Source organism: Capricornis sumatraensis, chromosome 11, assembly GCF_032405125.1.
Source record: "Capricornis sumatraensis isolate serow.1 chromosome 11, serow.2, whole genome shotgun sequence".
Classification (NCBI taxonomy): Eukaryota; Metazoa; Chordata; class Mammalia; order Artiodactyla; family Bovidae; genus Capricornis; species Capricornis sumatraensis.
Window position 1 is genome coordinate 19,015,806 of NC_091079.1, and position 18,939 is coordinate 19,034,744.

The 18,939-nt window shown below is 38.6% G+C and overlaps 1 pseudogene; it reads left to right on the forward strand.

Moving 5' to 3' along the window:
- The first annotated feature begins 15,409 nt into the window (after positions 1 to 15,409).
- On the forward strand, positions 15,410 to 16,943 carry LOC138088406 (elongation factor 1-alpha 1 pseudogene; annotated as a pseudogene).
- Positions 16,944 to 18,939: the final 1,996 nt, after the last annotated feature.

Here is an 18,939-nt window from a genome sequence, read left to right on the forward strand (position 1 = left end):
CCTTACCCATTCATGTTGATACAAGGCCATATGGAAATAACATTGTCATCAAATATTTATCATTTAAATTGTTCTAATTGCATACTTACCAATTGCATAAGAGGTGTTGCAAAAGGAGAACAAGTTTTAATAGTAAAACAACCTGCTTTTGTAATGTTACCTGTTGAAATAACTGAAGCTTGGTATGACGAGACTGCTTTAGAATTGCTACAACGCATTAACACGGCTCTTAGCCGCACTGAAAGAAGTGTGAGCCTGATTGTTCTGGGTATAGTATCCTTAATCACCCTTATAGCAACTGCTGTTACTGCTTCTGTATCTTTAGCACAATCCATTCAAGCTGCTCATACTGTAGATTCCTTGTCATACAATGTCACCAAAGTAATGGGAACACAAGAAGATATAGATAGAAAAATAAAAGATAGATTATCAGCTTGATATGATGTGGTTAGAGTTCTAGGAGAACAAGTTCAGAGCATTAGCTTTCGCATGAAAATTCAATGTCATGCTAATTATAAATGGATTTGTGTTACAAAAAAGGCTTATAATGCATCTGACTTTCCTTGGGATAAGGTGAAAAAACATCTACAAGGAATTTGGTTTAATACTAATGTCTCTCTAGATTTATTGCAATTATATAATGAAATTCTTGATATTGAAAATTCTCCTAAAGCTACTTTAAATATTGCTGATGCTGTTAACAATTTTGTGCAAAATTTATTTTCTAACTTCCCTAGCCTGCAATCACTATGGCAAAGCATAATTACTATGGGCACGGTTTTAATTGTTGTACTTATCGTGATTTGTTTGGCTCCTTGTCTTATTCGTAGTATTGTTAAAGAAGTTTTACATGTCAAAATTCTGATACATAAAAACATGTTGCAACATCGACACCTTATGGAGCTTTTAAAAAATAAAGAGAGGGGAGATGCGGGGGACGACCCGTGAAGGGTTAAATCCTGGGAGCTGCTCCGCTGGTATGCGGAGCCTTAGGCGTTGACCTAAGCTCCCTGTCCCGCCACCCTCAAGAATTTTTACAGCCCTTAAGGCTCCAGGCCATCTTGCTCCAGGAGGTCTGGCTCTTGCAACATGTCTTAGAAGATAGATTACTTATGCATACATTGGTAGGGGTCTGGTGATTGTATTTTGAGATTAAAGAATATCCCTATACATGTCTTAAGTCACGTACTTTACCCTATAAATACCGTGGCCTAATAAAGGAAGGCATCAGACATAGTGGGTCTGATCCTCTCAACCCCATCTTTTGTCTCTCTCTCTTATTTTTCCACACGGGGACGCTCCGTTCTCTCCCTTTGCAGGTGCGACTCTTGCTTGTGCTGGCCGCGGCAGCTTAAAATAGAGTACATGACTCTGCTTTCAATGTAAAGTACACAGCTACAAATACTTAAAAGTTTAAAAACACAGAAAGAGAAAGGGAGAAGAAAAAGCTCCACATACAGACCTTATTGTTATTTTCCAGTGTGTGTGTGTGTGTGTGTGTGTGTGTGTAAAAGATCAAGTACTTTTTTTCTGATTGATTTTATAATTGCTTTTCCCTTCTCAGTGATCATGAGACTTGGTTTTGTGAGTGCCCAAAGCTGTACTTGGGGAAACTGTGGCAGTTTGCAACTTGTGAAAACAACCCATGTAGAAATGGCACCACATGTGTTCTGAAATCCAGGACAGACATTGTCTGCCTCTGTCCATATGGGAGGTCTGGACTCCTCTGCAGGTAAGAGTTTTCATTGCTGAGCATGAGTCCAGGTAGAAGGGGGTGAAGAGGAGAGAAAGTTACTCAGAAAAATCAAGAACAGCACCTCACTGAGCAAATTAATCAAATCTTTCTCTTCATTCTTTTCAAGTCAGACAAGACAAGACCCATTAATGAGATGGATCACTGAGTAAGTATTTCTCATACCCACTGAGTAATTATGAAAGAGATAATAAGTTTTGCCTGAAGTTAGACTACAGAAAATCTCTGTATTATTACATAGCAAGAGTATTCTAATACTCAGGGTAACAAGGAAAACCAGAACAATATGTAAAATCAAATTATTTTACATAATTTTGTTAAACTGAGGATATAATATTAACAAATATCTATGTATTATGAAGCTGTTTTTATTTAAAGATAACAAAATCCATGACATAGTTATTATATATCAAGAAACTAAATCAGAAATAAGAGCCATGTTCTTCTCCTTAGGAAAATTCACAATGTAGAAACCCTGTATTACAAAACTGTACAAGAAACTATAATATAAAATACTTTAAGAAACAAATTGCCTAAGAATGAAATATTGGCTTTGATATGCAGAAATAAGTATGTCTGTAAACATTTTCAGAAATAATTAAAAGTATTTGGTATTAATATTGAATCAACTCAGGACTGGACTTATTTCATCTTTATTTTCACCATAAAGATTAAATAAAACAGTTTATCCCTTTGTAACTAGTGGTATTCATTGCCAAACTTTAGAATAGTCTCCCAAAGTAAGCACAGACCCTGTGTCCCAGGACATGCACACAGTGACAAAAATACATCCAAATTGTGATGACTCATCAAAAATCTGGGCGCCCCCCCCCCCCACACACACACACACACCTTATGATACAGGCATGAAAATTGAAACTAGAATAAAGAATCTGTCACCAGAAAGCACTGATGTTTTTGATGCATACTTCTTTGCAGGGAACTGACAACAGATTCAATGCATCGCTGAGAGAGGAGCTCCCCCTGCAGCTGTGGCAGGGCCATGTTTGAAGTGAGCCTTACCTTTGCAAGGAGCACTGTAGACAAATGGAACTGATGGTGTCTTGTCCTTCCTTATAAAAATCTCATGCTTCATAGACATAATCATTCTACTTAAATAAAAGCTAATGGAAAATGTAATTGATGGCAATACATTTGATTACTATAGGATAAATCATTAATTTTGCTTCCTACCTGAAAATGACTGACTATATGAAATAAGAAATGAAGATATTTATGAACATCTGCACATATTTACAAAAATGCTTGTTTGTGCCCCTCTCTTAGTCTCACTAGGCTTCCAAAAATGCAAAGATTTGTGGATTATTTAAACAGAAAAGATCAGGCAAAGTTTATTAGGCTCTTTGCCTCAGTGTTAGTAAGAAGAAATTCCTACATGTGCCCATGCAGAAGAATGTCTCAGGATATTTAACCTACCCATTAAAATGTCCACAAATATGCCAGATCCACTGGAAAATCCTTCCCTTATAGAACTTACATTCTAACTGAGAAGATAAAAAAGAGAATAGAAATGACTAAAGACACAATGTAAATGAAAAGAATTATGAAGGAAATCAGGATGAAAGAGTCATTGGGGGGTGCAATGTTCACAGCTAGATTGACCACAGGAGATGGAAGGTCTATGCTGAGGCCTAAGAATAAGGAGGAAAAACAAGTCTCCAGGCAGAAGGTTCAGGAGATAGAAGACCCTGGAGAAACAGCCTGATCCTTTTGAAGAATGAGAGGTGCTTCCACTGCTGGAACACAGGGAGCAAGGCATAGGCTGTTTCTAGAGGCCTTAGACAGCCATGGGGAGCGGGGAGAGGGTCAAACAGGCAAGGGGTTTAATATGTACTTGCTTAAACCATTTTTATTTTGGAGATGGATTTAGAAAGCTTCTGTTCCCAAATCCTGACAAAAGATACCTTTGCCTTTGTTTTAGTTGCTAAGCTGTGTCCAGCTTTTGCAATCCCATGTACTATATAGCCCACCAGGCTCCTCTGTCAATTGGATTTCCTAGACAAGAATACTGGAGTGGGCTGCCCTTTCCTTCTCCAAGAGATCTTCCTCACCCCAGGATCAAACCCAAGTCTCCTGCATTGGCAAGTGAGTTCTTTACCACTGAGTTACCAGGGAAGTCTTGTCTTAGACAAGGAAAATGGCAGTGGAGACTGAAGTGAGTGAACTTGAGATCAGTTCTGGAGACAAAGGTGGCAGAACTTGCTGAAAAACCCGTGTGAAGGGCTGAATTAAGAACAACTGTGGAATTTTTGTTCATTAGTTCGTTTAAACTGTAGGTAGATGGTGGTGCCCAAATCATTGGTTGGACCAATCTGACCTCCAGGGGGTCATCCAGAACACGCTGAATATATGTCTACTCAATAGACAGAAGTGCAGAGCAAACCAATGAATATAGTTGTTTCCCAGTTACAACTGAACGTGAGAACAGGCACAGAATAAAACCAAGACTTCCTTACTTATCTTGGCCTTTTTGTTAACACTAGAAGATAGAAAAATCAGCTTGTTTTATTTTATCAGCACTTGCGTTTGCTGTGTAGCACTCTCCTTTCAAATTATAGCCATGTCTGCCAGGGCAATATATTCTTTGGGAGATGGTAAAAAATACAGTTATGACTTTTCCCACCTTGTTGATATTTCACTGGGGGATTCATTCCTGGGTGATCATGGCAGAACTGAGGGAGACTAACTCCAGCTGCCTTCTTTGTAAAGTGCTTAGCGCTCCTCGGCCACTCTTCCTGCTGCCTACTCCTACCAGGAGCGATCTCTTCTTGCTTTCTTAACTACCTCATTCCAAAGACAACGGGGAAAGGCTGTTTTTGTATCTTGCCCTCTGGTGTTCCCTCTAGAAATACTTCCCAGTTTACATTCTCCCAACCTAGATCACTCAATGGACATAGGATTTGAAGAAAGTGACCTCTACTGTCTCGTCAGCAGGAGCAAGGGAATTTGAACCCAGCACACTGATCGCAGGGCCTGGCTCTCAGTCAGGGCAGTGTGCTGCTTTCTTCAAGTCTTGATGCAAGACCGTGTATCAAGGCAGGGTCTCTCAGAACTCCAGCCTCAATTAGTCTAACAATAGGACCTGCCTTACAGATTTAGTGTGAGAGTCTTCATGTAGAGTACCTAACATGTTACTAATGATACATAAAATGCTTTTGGAATAAAATAATGCCATTTGCAGCAACATGGATGAACCTAGAGATTATGATACTAACTGAAATCAGTCAGACAGGAAAAGATAAATACCACTTACATGTGGAATCTAAAATATGATACAAATTAACTTATTTATGAAACAGACTCACAGACATAGAAAACAAACTTGCAGTCGCCTGTGGGTGAACAGGAAGGGATGGATTGGGAGTTTGGGGTTAACAGATGCAAACTATTATATATAGGTTGAATAAACAACAGTGTCTTACTATATCACACATGGAACTATGCAATATCCTGAAACAAACCATAATGGAAAAGAATATTTCTATATATATTTGTATAACTGAATCACTTTGCTGTACAGTAGAAATTAACACAACACTGTAAAAATCAACTATACTTCAATTTTTAAAATGCTTTTGTTTCTTAAGCATGTCAAGCCAGGATTCTCAAACGCATAGCAAACTGCCACATCTTAATGTGAGAGAGAAGGCCAGATCTCCATCCTAGCTAAAAAGAAAGCTCTCTAGGATGTCAAAGGAAATCAAAATTAATTTCCTTTTAAGAATTTTTCTAAGTTGGTGACACTCTTTGCTGTGATTGGAGATAAGCCAGAGCATCATAAAATCAGGGAGGAGAGTATACCCCAAGGACACAGATAATCAGCAGGCTGTTTAAGGACATGATGCCTCTATAAAGCAGCTTAATGTCAGGCTGGCATTTTGGGATGGCATATTTCAAATATGTATAATTTTCTGTCATGTAAATTTGTGACTCTTTTGACAGCATCCAGTCTGATGTGATCCAGCTTTTTCTCTCCAACTCAGCAGCTGCTTGATTGCCCTGCTGTTCACCTGACCTCAGCATCCCCCCTTTCCCACCACGTCCAAACCCAGTGTTTTCTAGCTCCTGGTAACAAAGTGTTTAAAAAGATCAGCCTAATCCCGGAGGGGATTGTGACCACATGAAGAAGCACTTGGGAAAGTGATTGCATTGGCTCTGAGTTGAAGCCAACCCTTGAGAAGTCTGCTTTTTCTCCTTTTTAAGAACGGAAGGAATTGCCTTTCCTTTTGCTCAGTGGGAAGGTGCACACCTCCTGCTTTTCACTTTTTTCTATCTATAAAGAAAAAAGTTAGATTGACACATATGAAAAAGCAGCAATTAAAATAAGTATATATCTCAATATACACCAAAACGCTCATGACAGGTGACCTTGATGGATATCTGCACACGGATTGGTACTTTTACTCTGTTCATGTCAGAGGCAGTTCCAGCAAAGAAAAAAACTCATTAAAAGTGGAATGACCCCCCACCCACCAACCCTCCTCATTTCTTAAGCCTGGAATGTGGATGAGATGTTTCAAATTCCAGAAATCATCACAGATCATAAGGCAGCCTTGAAAATGAAAGACACGTGCTAGGACGGTAAAGTGAAAAGATGAAAAAGCTAAATCCCTGATAACTATAAAACTATCACAACAGTCAGGGCTTGCCACCATCAGATTTTTGTTACTGAAAGAGAAATAATCTATTTTATTTAAACCTCTGCTGTTTTGCTATGTGTTATTATTTGTACTTAAGCCTAATTCTTACTAATGCAATCAGTGTCAAGATTTCTCTGAACTTTATATCCAGAAATATTTCTCAAATATTTCTGATTTTGTTCATAAGTCCTTAAACTCCTTCTCAAAAAAAATAATTATGGACTTTCTTGGGTTGTTTATCTTATTTCAGTATATAAGATTTAATAAACTATAAGTTTATAAAATATATTTTGAAACTCAATGGAAGCATGGAATGAACGTTATTCCAATGTTGTAAAAGAAATATCAAGGCAAACAGCAAAAAGAAAAGGCTTTATTCTTCCAAATTAGAAAAATAATTTAGAAATTACATTTTAGACCTTACTTATGAAGCATTGTTGTTGTTTATCCACTAAGCTGTGTCTGACTTTTTTGCAACCCCAAGGATTGTAGCCTGCCAGGCTCCTCTGTCCAGGAGATTTCCCAGGCAAGAATATTGGATTGGGCTGCCATTTCCTTCTCCAGGGGATCTTCCAGACCCAGGGATCAAACCCTCATCTTCTGCATTGGCAGGGTTCTTTACCACCAGGGAAGCCTTATGAAACATAGAGTTAGTGGTATGAAACATTACCCAGCTCTTAAAACTACCCCCAAGGCAATTTCTAACAATCATGCTAAATTTAAAAATCAAATTCTGTAGATTTTCACATTTCAAATCCTAAGGAGGCATGCATCTGTTACTGTCTGCTTTTAAATGGAGAACAAAGACTATTCATTGTCAAACTCTCCCTGTTTGCCTCTGGAATTCTGTCAGTAAAGCATTAAACTCTAATAGCCAATGTCCTTTCTGTTCATTCCAGGGCTTTGTGATTGTCTACCAACCTCCCAGAATGCTCCCTTCCAACACCCGCATGCTTGTTAAAAATGTCTTTAAAATGGATAGACTATGGACAGGGGCAAAATATATTCTCCTGAATATATTCACAGCAATTTACTTCGTCACCCACATGTGGAAATGTAAAGCTCTGTAGTTTGTTCTCAGCTTACCAGAGACTTTAACTTCACAAGTCTGTCAGTCCACAGTCGATTTTGTATATAAGAGGAACACCGTCAGATCCCACCACACCCATCAGGTTATGCTCTACTGGGCTGAAAGCTGCGCTGCTGTGATGACCGCACCAGCGACAAGCAGCAGAGTGCGAACATATCAAAAATTCTTCACAGAAAGGGAAAGCTTGTTATAGTATGCTGCACGCAAGACTGCAAAGTCAACATTTTGCAAAGAAGCAATGACATTTATTGATTGAAATAAACAGGGACAAAGGTGCTGCTGTGTCCTGTAAACTGCCTCTCACTCTATATGCTGGCAGCAGCTCTCCAGTTTGCGGTTTGTGTTTGTTCATAATCACTGACATGCTCATATTGTGTCTTTTCTAATATTTTGTCATCTCATGACTTTGAGCTTGAAAATGGCTTCCTGTGTTCCTGTGTTTTTAGGATGAGATAAGAACTGTTCAAAATGATGTTTAAACCTATAAACCTGCCATGGACAGACCTTCACTTATTCTCTAGCCCCCCATTCATTTTGTGTTTCTTGTTTAATGCTGGCTATACACCACATCCCTCTCTCAGACTGCTGTGTGAAAGCACACATTACCCAGTTTGAGCCATCACCACAGTGGAGAAGGGGCCAACAATGCCTGCACATGGCAGCCTTCCAATTCTTTGCTGAATTGGAAATTATTTGAAAGTTCTTCAGAATAATCATCTAAGCTGGTACCCTGAGCCTACCACTGTGCCTATCACTTAGACAAACGTCAATAAGTGTTTGTCATATTGAAAAGACAAACCAATAAAATAATCAATGAATGAAGAGGCTAATATGGAACTTTCCAAAACTGTATCCATGGCAAACCAGAGCAACAAGAGGGGTTGAGATGAACTCACATCTATTGAGAGTTTTTGGTATGCCAGGCCCTCGGCTAAGTGTTTATTTTACATCTTTCTGCATGATCCACACAATGACCTAGGGAGGCAAAAGTCATTATTCATCATGCAGATAGGGAAACTGAGGCTGCAAGAATTCAAATAACTAGTCAAAAGTGATATAGCTCATGAGTTGTGGATAAATCTGAGTCCAAAGTTCTCTGACTTCAGCCTTTCTTTAAAACATTGTGTAGTTTTAACATATCCCCTTTTGGGAGCTCATAGTGTGTAGTCACACAGCAAAGACTCCAAGAAGTTGTATAACAGCACAGCACTAAACCATGGTACTCTTCTTTCTCATGGAACAAGAACAAGTCTTTCACAGGATGCTTTGGAGCAGCTCCCAAAGTGGTGTATGTACACTCCACTGTGGTATTGGAAGAAAATATTACTTTTCTTTTTTTAATGTTAGTCTTTTTCTAATGTTAGTCTTTCTTGGGGGTTTGTGTGTTTTGTGATGCCCATGCTATTTTAGTATATGTATATAATTTTAAATACATAATATATAAAAGCTGTGATCACAAAAATTTAAACTACCAATTTAGCGATTATCTTTCAAACATGACCTGAAATTTTTATTCATACCACTGATTTCATGAGACTACTTTAGCAAAGTTGATTTCAAATTATGCTTGAAATGCTTGGGATATATAATCTATAAATGTATGATTCCAGTTGGTTGATATTGTTAGAAGAAACAATATCAAAAGCTGCTTATTCTTGTTCTGAAAGTCCTTTAAAATCATCCACTCCCCCCAATATGATTAACTGACTTAAATTTGCATCCTCTGAGTTCATGCGTCTCGAGCGATGGGAAAGATAATAGGCAGCCTTTGGTAAGGCAGAGTGACTGCATCCTCAGCTGATACCAACAGCAGCCTCACTGTAGAAAGTCAAGGTTAAGTGGACATTTCATGGAAATGTGTCCTTCTGGGCAGGCTTTCTCCAGTATGAAGAAACAGGTAAGGCTACATATGCCTAAACTGAACAGAATAAGTTTAAGTGGAAATTACTCTTCCTTCTCTGCATCACAATTGAATAAAAATTAAAAGTGCTTAAAATTACTTTATGCATGTATCCCTTAGCATTCTGTTTTGTTTCAATTTTCCTCAGTGAGTCAATGACTTCATCCTTGCTTTCTTCGTGGCTCTTTTACCAAATGATGACTCTTTGATTAAGAACCACACAATCATTTAATGTGAATTTTCACTCATAAAATTGGATAGATTTGAGTTGCAATTCATGTACTTGATATGACCAACTAAACCTGAAAAGATTGATACTTTCAAAGGAATGATTTTTTTAACTGAAATAAATAAACAATTTCTTATCAAAAAAATTACTCCAGCAATGAAGTATTTTTAAAAGTGTAGCATTTACTGTAGAATTGACTAATCAAAGTAATTAAACTGATAACTGCAGGAAACTCATGACCTAATGTGAAGGAGGAAGTGAGGAAGTGTTAGTCACTCACTCGTGTCTGACTCTTTCCAACCCTATGGACTGTATAGCTCGCCAGGCTCCTCTGTCCCCAAAATTCTCCAGGCAAGAATACTGGAGTGGGTAGCTACTCCCTTCTCCAGGGGATCTTCCAGACTCAAGGATCAAACTCAGGTCTCCTGCATCACAGGCAAATTCTCTACCATCTTGAGCCACCAGGGAAGCGCCATGACCTAATATCAGAGATTAAATGACTCAACGAGTGGGGTCTGGGATTCCTATCATTATGCACCTTTAAAAACAAAGATTAAACTGGGGGATAGTGAGAAAAAAAATAGAGAGGGAGAAAAGAGAATACTTCTGAAAATTAATTACAGCTCATAACCAAGACCTGACATCATATGCCGCTATGTTGATTAAGATTATTCAATGTATCTTACACTACATACTTTTCACAATTATGAGTGTTCTATATGCCTTCCCTTGCATTATCCTACCCCTATTCTTCAGAAATTAAGGATAAATCCAAAAGTGAGACTAAGGCAAGGTTAAATTATCCCAGTTTGGTTGTAATCATGATGTCATAAACCCTGAATCTGAATGTGAAGTGCAAATGGGAATTATAAACACTCACTGTCAGAAACACGGCTCATGTCTCAAAATGTATGAATTACTTAATATGAACAATGATTCCTGAAATGGTATTTCAGTCCCTATTTTTCTAAGGAGAGCATGATATAAGGAGTACTAAGAACTGGACTTTCTATTCATTTCTGAAATTAAAAATCTGAAGAGCAAACAGGAATAATTCATAAAAGTTCATCTATTTATATATTTTAAACTAAGTTTTTTCTATGGGCTAAACAATAAACTAATATAGGTATATTTTTTATTTCTTGGTACTACTGATAGCACCTTGGTCCTGAATAAGGGATTTTCTTGGAGTGAATTAACTCTTTCTTGCCTCTAATGCCTCTTGGTCATTAGAGTGTAACTGGTGTGCCAGTGGCATGTAAAGTTCTTTGAAAGTTAGCATTTTACTGCCCATTTTACTCTGCATCATAACTTAACATCTGGCATGGAACATCCAATCTTTTCCAGAAGTCTAAAAACTGAGTCTATGATTTAGTTCCTAAAATGACATTTTGTAATACTTTTTGCCATTCTGAAGGAGCCAAGAATATTTTTGAATCTCATCTTTTTTGTTCTTGTGTATTAAATCAACTTGAAATTGTTAAACTGAGACTGTTTCTCCCTTAAATCTTGAAGCCCTAGGGAAAGAAAAGCTGTCATCGGGTGAGTGGCTGATAATCTTGCTTGTTGGAGTGTATCCCTGTCAGTCTCCAGGTAGATGGCTTAACACACACCTTGTTGGCAGCAAACACCAAAGGGGGCTTTCCTGCAGGAACATCAATGTGACTGCCTTGTCCAGTGAGTCCCCAAGTCCTTGTCAGTCTTGCTATCACAACCATGATAGGGATTGCTATATCCACTGCATTTTAGGTTGACTGGTTGTGTAAGCTTTAAAAATAGAATGTTTAAGAAATGTGTATTCCAGAGGCTTTTTTGTTGGTGGCTGTAAAATGCCTTCACATTGCTATTGCATCACACCTTCCTCCTCTATGACTTTTGATAATAAATAAGCACTTTTGAGAATCTTTAGGGTCCTGGATTGTTAGGACTGAGATACTCTTATAGTTGCTATTATAGTTACTACCAATCCATATAGCAAAATGAGGATGGAAAGCCTCAACAGCCAAATCTCTTATGTGTTGTGATATTTAAGGAATTACTTGATTTTCCTTCCTGAAAATCAAAAGACTCAATGTACCTCTCTAACAAAGGCTTTTTTTTTTTTTTTGGTTATTCAATGCTTGTTCTGTTGGAGTAGGAGAACATCAGAGCATCTGTGAAGTACACAAAAGGCTGCAAATTTATGGGTGTATTAAGTGAACTCTAATTATAACTTGATTTTTAAAAAAAAATCCCCATTAAAAAGTCTATTTCCAGAGAAGCCGTTAAGGACAAACTTAGAAATGATCGTTTCCCAAATGTGTTACTTGATAAAACTGAAAAGTGCTGTGCAAAGTCTTCTTAGAAACAGAAAGCAAAAGAATGACATCCTTTTTTTTTTTTTACACTCCATTCTCTAGGGCACCGCATTTTAGTCAGCACTTTATTCTTTTAACATCTACATGCTGTTAACGAACTTCACCATTTAAGCAAAGTTGGGTATTATTTTATTAACTAAAAAATCCTCATCTCACTTTATAGCTGTTATATTGAAGTCAACAGTGTTGGACTCAAGTGATGAGAAGGCCTTACTCTTGGAGAAGAGAGCCAAATCTAGGTCCAGGGTAGGGGAGAGCCAGCTCTGTCATTTTCTTCTTCAATGTTTGAATTTCAAATTTTTCAATATAATTTATTCTGACTCTGTCCATACTTGTACTGTTCTCTTATTTCTGATAGCCTCAGTCTGTTTTCTAAGTAAAACTCACTCAAATCTGAAATATATTTGTATGATGAATACTTTGAATGTGACTATTTCTACACATGAAATCTGCTTCTGACTATTCATTCCTTATAATAACTCACTGGGCTAAGATAACCAATTCATGACTTCATTTTGCTTCATGCTTCATTATATTTGAACTTAAGTGTTAAAATTATTGGCTGAAAAAAAGATCAAGAAGATAATGGGGTTTGGTAAATGTCTTCCAAAGTTTACACACTAGTTGCTGGAGGCTGAGGTTGAAAGGATAAAAAGTACGATGATTAAATATGTTTAAGGAATGTTGTACACATTTGTACATAGGCAAAAAGGCCATGAGAAGTCCAGCACCAAATAGACCTATATGATTTCTTTGATGTAAAAAGAATTTTTTTTAATTCCAATCAGAATCCTAGATTGACAATAGGGAAAATGAATTGTGAGTTATTCCTACTGATTCAAATGCAGCTTTATTTTTTTGTCTCCTTTGTTACAAGTCCAGGGTGTTGGAGAAGACTCTTGAGAGTCCCTTGGACTGCAAGGAGATCCAACCAGTCCATCCTAAAGGAGATGAGTCCTGAGTGTTCATTGAGAGGACTGATGTTGAAGCTGAAACTCCAATATTTTGGCCGCCTGATGTGAAGAACTGACTCATTGGAAAAGACCCTGATGCTGGGAAAGATTGAAGTTGGGAGAAGAAGGGATGACAGGATGAGATGGTTGGATGGCATTACCGACTCAATGGACATGAGTTTGGGTAAACTCCAGGAGTTGGTGATGGACAGGGAAACCTGGCATGCTGCAGTCCATGGGGCGGCAAAGAGTCGGACATGACTGAGTGACTGAACTGAACTGAACTGTTACAAGTCATGACAGTTCATGGAATGGCTAAGAGTGGGCAAGGATTGAGTGCTTGCAATTGACAGCTTTGTATAGGATATCTCATTTTAGTCTCAATAGACCACATAGAGAAGCTATTTCCCCCATTTTATAGATGAGAACATTAATGGAGGCAAGAACTCCTAAGGAATGGATAAATAGTGGCAGGGCTGTAATCAGAATCCTTAACTGACTACACAGCCTCTGCTCTTTTCTCTTATATTACTTATCTTACTCTGAATCCCATGAAGATGCCTCAAACACACCAATCTAGTTACATAGTGTTTAAAGCAAAATCTACTCATGGAAGTGACTCATTATTTTAACAGAAACTGAAATAAGAACTGTCTTCTTAGGAAAAATGCTCAAGTATAAAATTGTGAACCATTGATCAAGTCTCACCATGTAATTAAGATGTTATCTGAACAAACCCTAGGTATTTGAGATGTATTCATTACCAATGATAGTCCATTCCATTGGCACAGCAATGTATTAAATTTGGCATCAATATGCTTTACGTTTTTAGCATTAGAAATTATCTGGCAAGCTATGAAATAATAAATATGGTTTAACTATGTTATGCTAATTGTAAAACTGTATAATTTATTCATTTAACAAATGCTAATTAAGAACTTTTATGTGCCAGGCCTGTCCTTGGTGTTTAGCATCAGTAAAATTTGGCAAATAAGCAAACATAATCTTCTTTCCTCCATGACGTATAACATCTAAAAGGGAGACGGGCAAAAACAAGTAAATAAATGTCAGATTCCAAACTGGGATTGATGCTATGTTGGAAATAAACAGATGACAGGGTGTGTTTTACTAAAATTATATGCATTTTATATAAGTTTTCAACTGTATTGTCATGAAGTGGTTCAGTATACTCTCTTAGGAAGTAATTATCATTATACTCTCTTAATAACATCTGTCATTAAGGGTGTGACCTACCCAGATAGGCATTGGTGAGGGAAGTGATGAAGTTAGAGTCTAAAAGCCAAGGCAAGGGCAGCATATGTGGCTTTAGAGAAGTAAGAAGAGGCCATATCATTCAGGCCTTTGTGGGTCGTGATGATGAGTGGATTTTCTTCAGTGTTCATGTGGGTTTAAAGAGGGGAGTGATTCATGTTTGGAGAATATCACTTGGGTTTCTCTGTTGGAGAGGGAGTAGCAGAAGGGAGGCAGAGGAAGTGAAGGCAGTCCATAGAAGCAGCCATGTTGTCTGATGGGAGTGGGGAAAATTTGGCCAAGGTCAAGTCTTATTTAGAAATAGATTCTATGACTCACCAACAGCCTATATCAGAGATGAGGAGGAGAAGGGATAAAATCTGGCTCCCAGATGTTTGGGAACTTAGATAATAAAATGGCTTACTGAAATGTGAGACACACACACACAAAAAAAAAAAAAAAAACCTGAGTTGAAAATAGTTTTGCTTTCAATGACTGTAGCATATGTGAGTGGAGATTTCAAGGAGACAGTTGCATATTTCATTTTACCTTCACATGAGAGGTTTGGCCCACAGAAATGAAGTTGGGGATTGTCAGCACATAGTTTCAAACTCATGAAAATACATAAAATCACTTAAGAAGAGAAAGCAGAGAAAGCTACATCCTGGGAGCTATAACATTTGGAATTTAGGTAGAGAAGAAAAAGGAGCAAAGGAATGGAGAAGATGTGGTCAGACAGGCAACAGAGAGGCACCATGGAGGGTAAGGTGTCGCAGAGGCCACCACCGTCTGCTTTCCAGAGCAAAAGGCTTCTCCAGCAACTTATCTCACCTCAGAGGTGGCATGTTTCCCACTTCATCTTTGCCAGCCTTTCTGTCTCATCTGAGGAGGAAAATGAATCTTAGAAATATTACTCCTGAAACAGCCTCCTCCTGAAAGACTGGGAAGTAATCATGAGACCACAGGACTCTTCCATCCACACTCATCACCACATACCTGGGCTCCAGGGTAGAATCAGTGGGTCACCACCAAGATGTGCTCTCTTTGGGGAGGATCACAGTCAACAGAAGACAAAATCACAGGTGTTAGAGGAATTGGAAGCCTCTGGCAGCTACAGCTTCAGCAAACATTAAATAAAGCCAACCTCGCTTTTTCGCAACGGGTTTGCCGCCAGGACACAGGTGTCGTGAAAACCACCGTTAAACCTAACCCAAAATGGGAAAGGAGAAGACCCACATCAACATCGTTGTCACTGGGCACATAGAATCAGGGAAGTCTACCACGACTGGCCATCTGATCTACAAATGTGACGGGATCGACAAGAGAACAATTGAAAAGTTCGAGAAGGAGGCTGCCGAGATGGGAAAGGTCTCCTTCAAATATGCCTGGGTCTTGGACAAACTGAAAGCTGAACGTGAGCGTGGTATTACCATTGATATCTCCCTGTGGAAATTTGAGACCAGCAAGTACTATGTTACCATCATTGATGCCTCAGGACACAGAGACTTCATCAAAAACATGATTACAGGCACATCCCAGGCTGACTGTGCTGTCCTGATTGTTGCTGCTGGTGTTGGTGAATTTGAAGCCGGTATCTCCAAGAACGGGCAGACCCGTGAGCATGCCCTTCTGGCTTACACCCTGGGTGTGAAACAACTAATTGTTGGCGTTAACAAAATGGATTCTACTGAGCCACCCTATAGCCAGAAGAGATATGAGGAAATTGTTAAGGAAGTCAGCACCTACATTAAGAAAATTGGCTACAACTCCAACACAGTAGCATTTGTGCCAATTTCTGGCTGGAATGGTGACAACATGCTGGAGCCAAGTGCTAATATGCCATGGTTCAAGGGATGGAAAGTCACCCGTAAGGACGGCAATCCCAGTGGAACCACCCTGCTTGAAGCTCTGGATTGCATCCTGCCACCAACTCACCCAACTGACAAACCCTTGCGTTTGCCTCTCCAGGATGTCTATAAAATTGGTGGTATTGGTACTGTCCCTGTGGGTCGTGTGGAGACTGGTGTTCTCAAACCTGGCATGGTGGTCACCTTTGCTCCAGTCAATGTAACAACTGAGGTGAAGTCTGTAGAAATGCACCATGAAGCACTGAGTGAAGCCCTTCCTGGGGACAATGTGGGCTTCAATGTCAAGAACGTGTCTGTCAAAGATGTCCATCGTGGCAATGTGGCTGGTGACAGTAAAAATGATCCACCCATGGAAGCTGCTGGCTTCACAGCTCAGGTGATTATTTTGAACCATCCAGGCCAGATCAGTGCTGGATATGCACCTGTGCTGGATTGTCACACAGCTCACACTGCTTGCAAGTTTGCTGAGCTGAAGGAGAAGATTGATCGTTGTTCTGGGAAAAAGCTGGAAGATGGCCCTAAATTCTTGAAATCTGGTGACGCTGCCATCGTTGATATGGTTCCTGGCAAGCCTATGTGTGTCGAGAGCTTTTCTGATTATCCTCCCCTGGGCCGTTTTGCTGTGCGTGACATGAGACAGACAGTTGCTGTGGGTGTCATCAAAGCAGTGGACAAGAAGGCAGCTGGAGCTGGCAAGGTCACCAAGTCTGCCCAGAAAGCTCAGAAGGCTAAATGAATATTATCCCCAATACCTGCCACCCCAGTCTTAATCAGTGGTGGAAGAACGGTCTCAGAACTGTTTGTCTCAATTGGCCATTTAAGTTTAATAGTAAAAGACTGGTTAATGATAACAATGCATCGTTAAACCTTCAGAAGGAAAGGAGGTTTTTGTGGACCATATGTTTTGTGTGTGGCAGTTTAAGTTATTAGTTTTTAAAATCAGTACATTTTAATGAAAACAACTTGACCAAAAATCTGTCACAGAATTTGAGACCCATTAAAAAAAGTTTAATGAGAAAAATAAATAAATAAATAAAGCCAACCTCTAAGCTATATTAGTACAAAACTTTATATCCTATTATGTGACACATAATGTCCAGCTTTCAACAAAAAAATGACAAGACATGTTAAAAGAATTCATTTTTTTAAAAAAAGGTGAAGAGTAAAGAAAGAAAACAGTCTGAAACAAGCAACAGAACTAGACGCAGATATTACACAGACACTTAAATGATCATACAGAGAATTTTTTTAAAAAATCAGTAAGACATAGATATCACTTTGAATCATCCAGATACTTACTAAGAGAGTATAATGAACCACTTCATGTCAATACAGTTGAAAAATTATATAAATGCATATAACTTTGGTAAAACACAATTAAAACTAGAAAAGTAACAAACATGAATAGCTTTGTAGTTAAATTCCTAATTAAAAATCTTCCCACTGAGAAAATGCAAAACTCATGTGCGTTCACTGATGAACTCATTATATAAGGAAAAAAATAGCACCAGTCTTACACAGACTCTTCACATGAATAAAACAAGACTGAAAACTCTCCCATGAGGCAAGTTTAATTTAGACATTAAACTTGATAAGAAAAATAATTTAAGGGCAGATCTGAATGTTGAAGCAAAATCCTAAGCAAAACAATAATAAACATAATCTAGAAGTTCTTACCTTGAATGATGATTACATAGAGACAATGGGTTCACTAGGTGAGCTGTACAATTTTGATTTGTAAGCTTGTCTGAGTTACAGTTAAACAGAAAGTTAAATAAAAGAAAAACTAGCTTTCTAAACTTTCAACCTTTGCCTATTCAGAAGATAGAGTGCCATTTGCAAATCCCTTACATTTTATTGTAATAATTTTATGGGCTTCCCTGCTGGCTCAGATGGTAAAAAAGAATCTGCTTGTAATGGAGGAGACCAGGGTTCGATCCCTGGGTTGGGACGATCCCCTGGAGAAGGGAATGGTGACCCATTCCAGTCTTCTTACCTGGGAGAATCCTCATGAACAGAGGAGTCTGGCAGGCTACAGTCCCTGGGGTTGCAAAGACTCATGCAAAGACATGACTGAGCTACTAAGCATAGCACAATTTTTATCCATTCCCCCTTTCTTGCATCTTGTTCAGAACACATAACCTGCATCATTTCAGATCAACTATTGAAGATTTGCCCATGTAGCAAATCTTCTGTACATCTGCAAATCTTTATGACTGAGCAACTGAAATGGAATAAATTAACTTGATGGAATGCCATAGGATCAGATGCCATAGGGAATACAAAAGAAATGCAGCCCTTACTCTCAAATTTACTGTTTGGAAAAATAGGGGCGGAGTGAAAAGAGCAAGAAATTCTTTCCATTAAAGAGAAAGAGAGAACCAAGTTGATTTACAGCAAAGGACTACATCTTCCTCGTCTCTGTGTCTCTCAGAGTTATTAGGTGCTATGATTTTCCTGTACTGTGTTAGTAGAGTATCAGATATTTGCTGAACGAACACATTAAATTCCTGCACTATGAGAGAGATTTGTGAATATCTGAGCGATGTTTCATTCCCCAAGTGACAGACAGCCCAATCTGCTTCTTCCCCTGAACTTTTGAAAATCTTCCTTCTACCATAATTATAGCTTCCTCCCCACAGTAATGATAGATATGATTTAGACAGGAAAATAGATTTTATATTTTCTCCCTTATTTTTTAAGAACAATGACTATTGCCATTGTTTAGCCCTAATTTCAGATAGACCATATGTTTATTTCAGTACAGTTCACTTTTTTCTTTCTTGTTCCTACATTAAGTGAAGTGAAAGTCGCTCAGTCGTTTCCAACTCATTGCGACCCCATGGACTATACAGTCCAAGGAATTCTCTAGGCCAG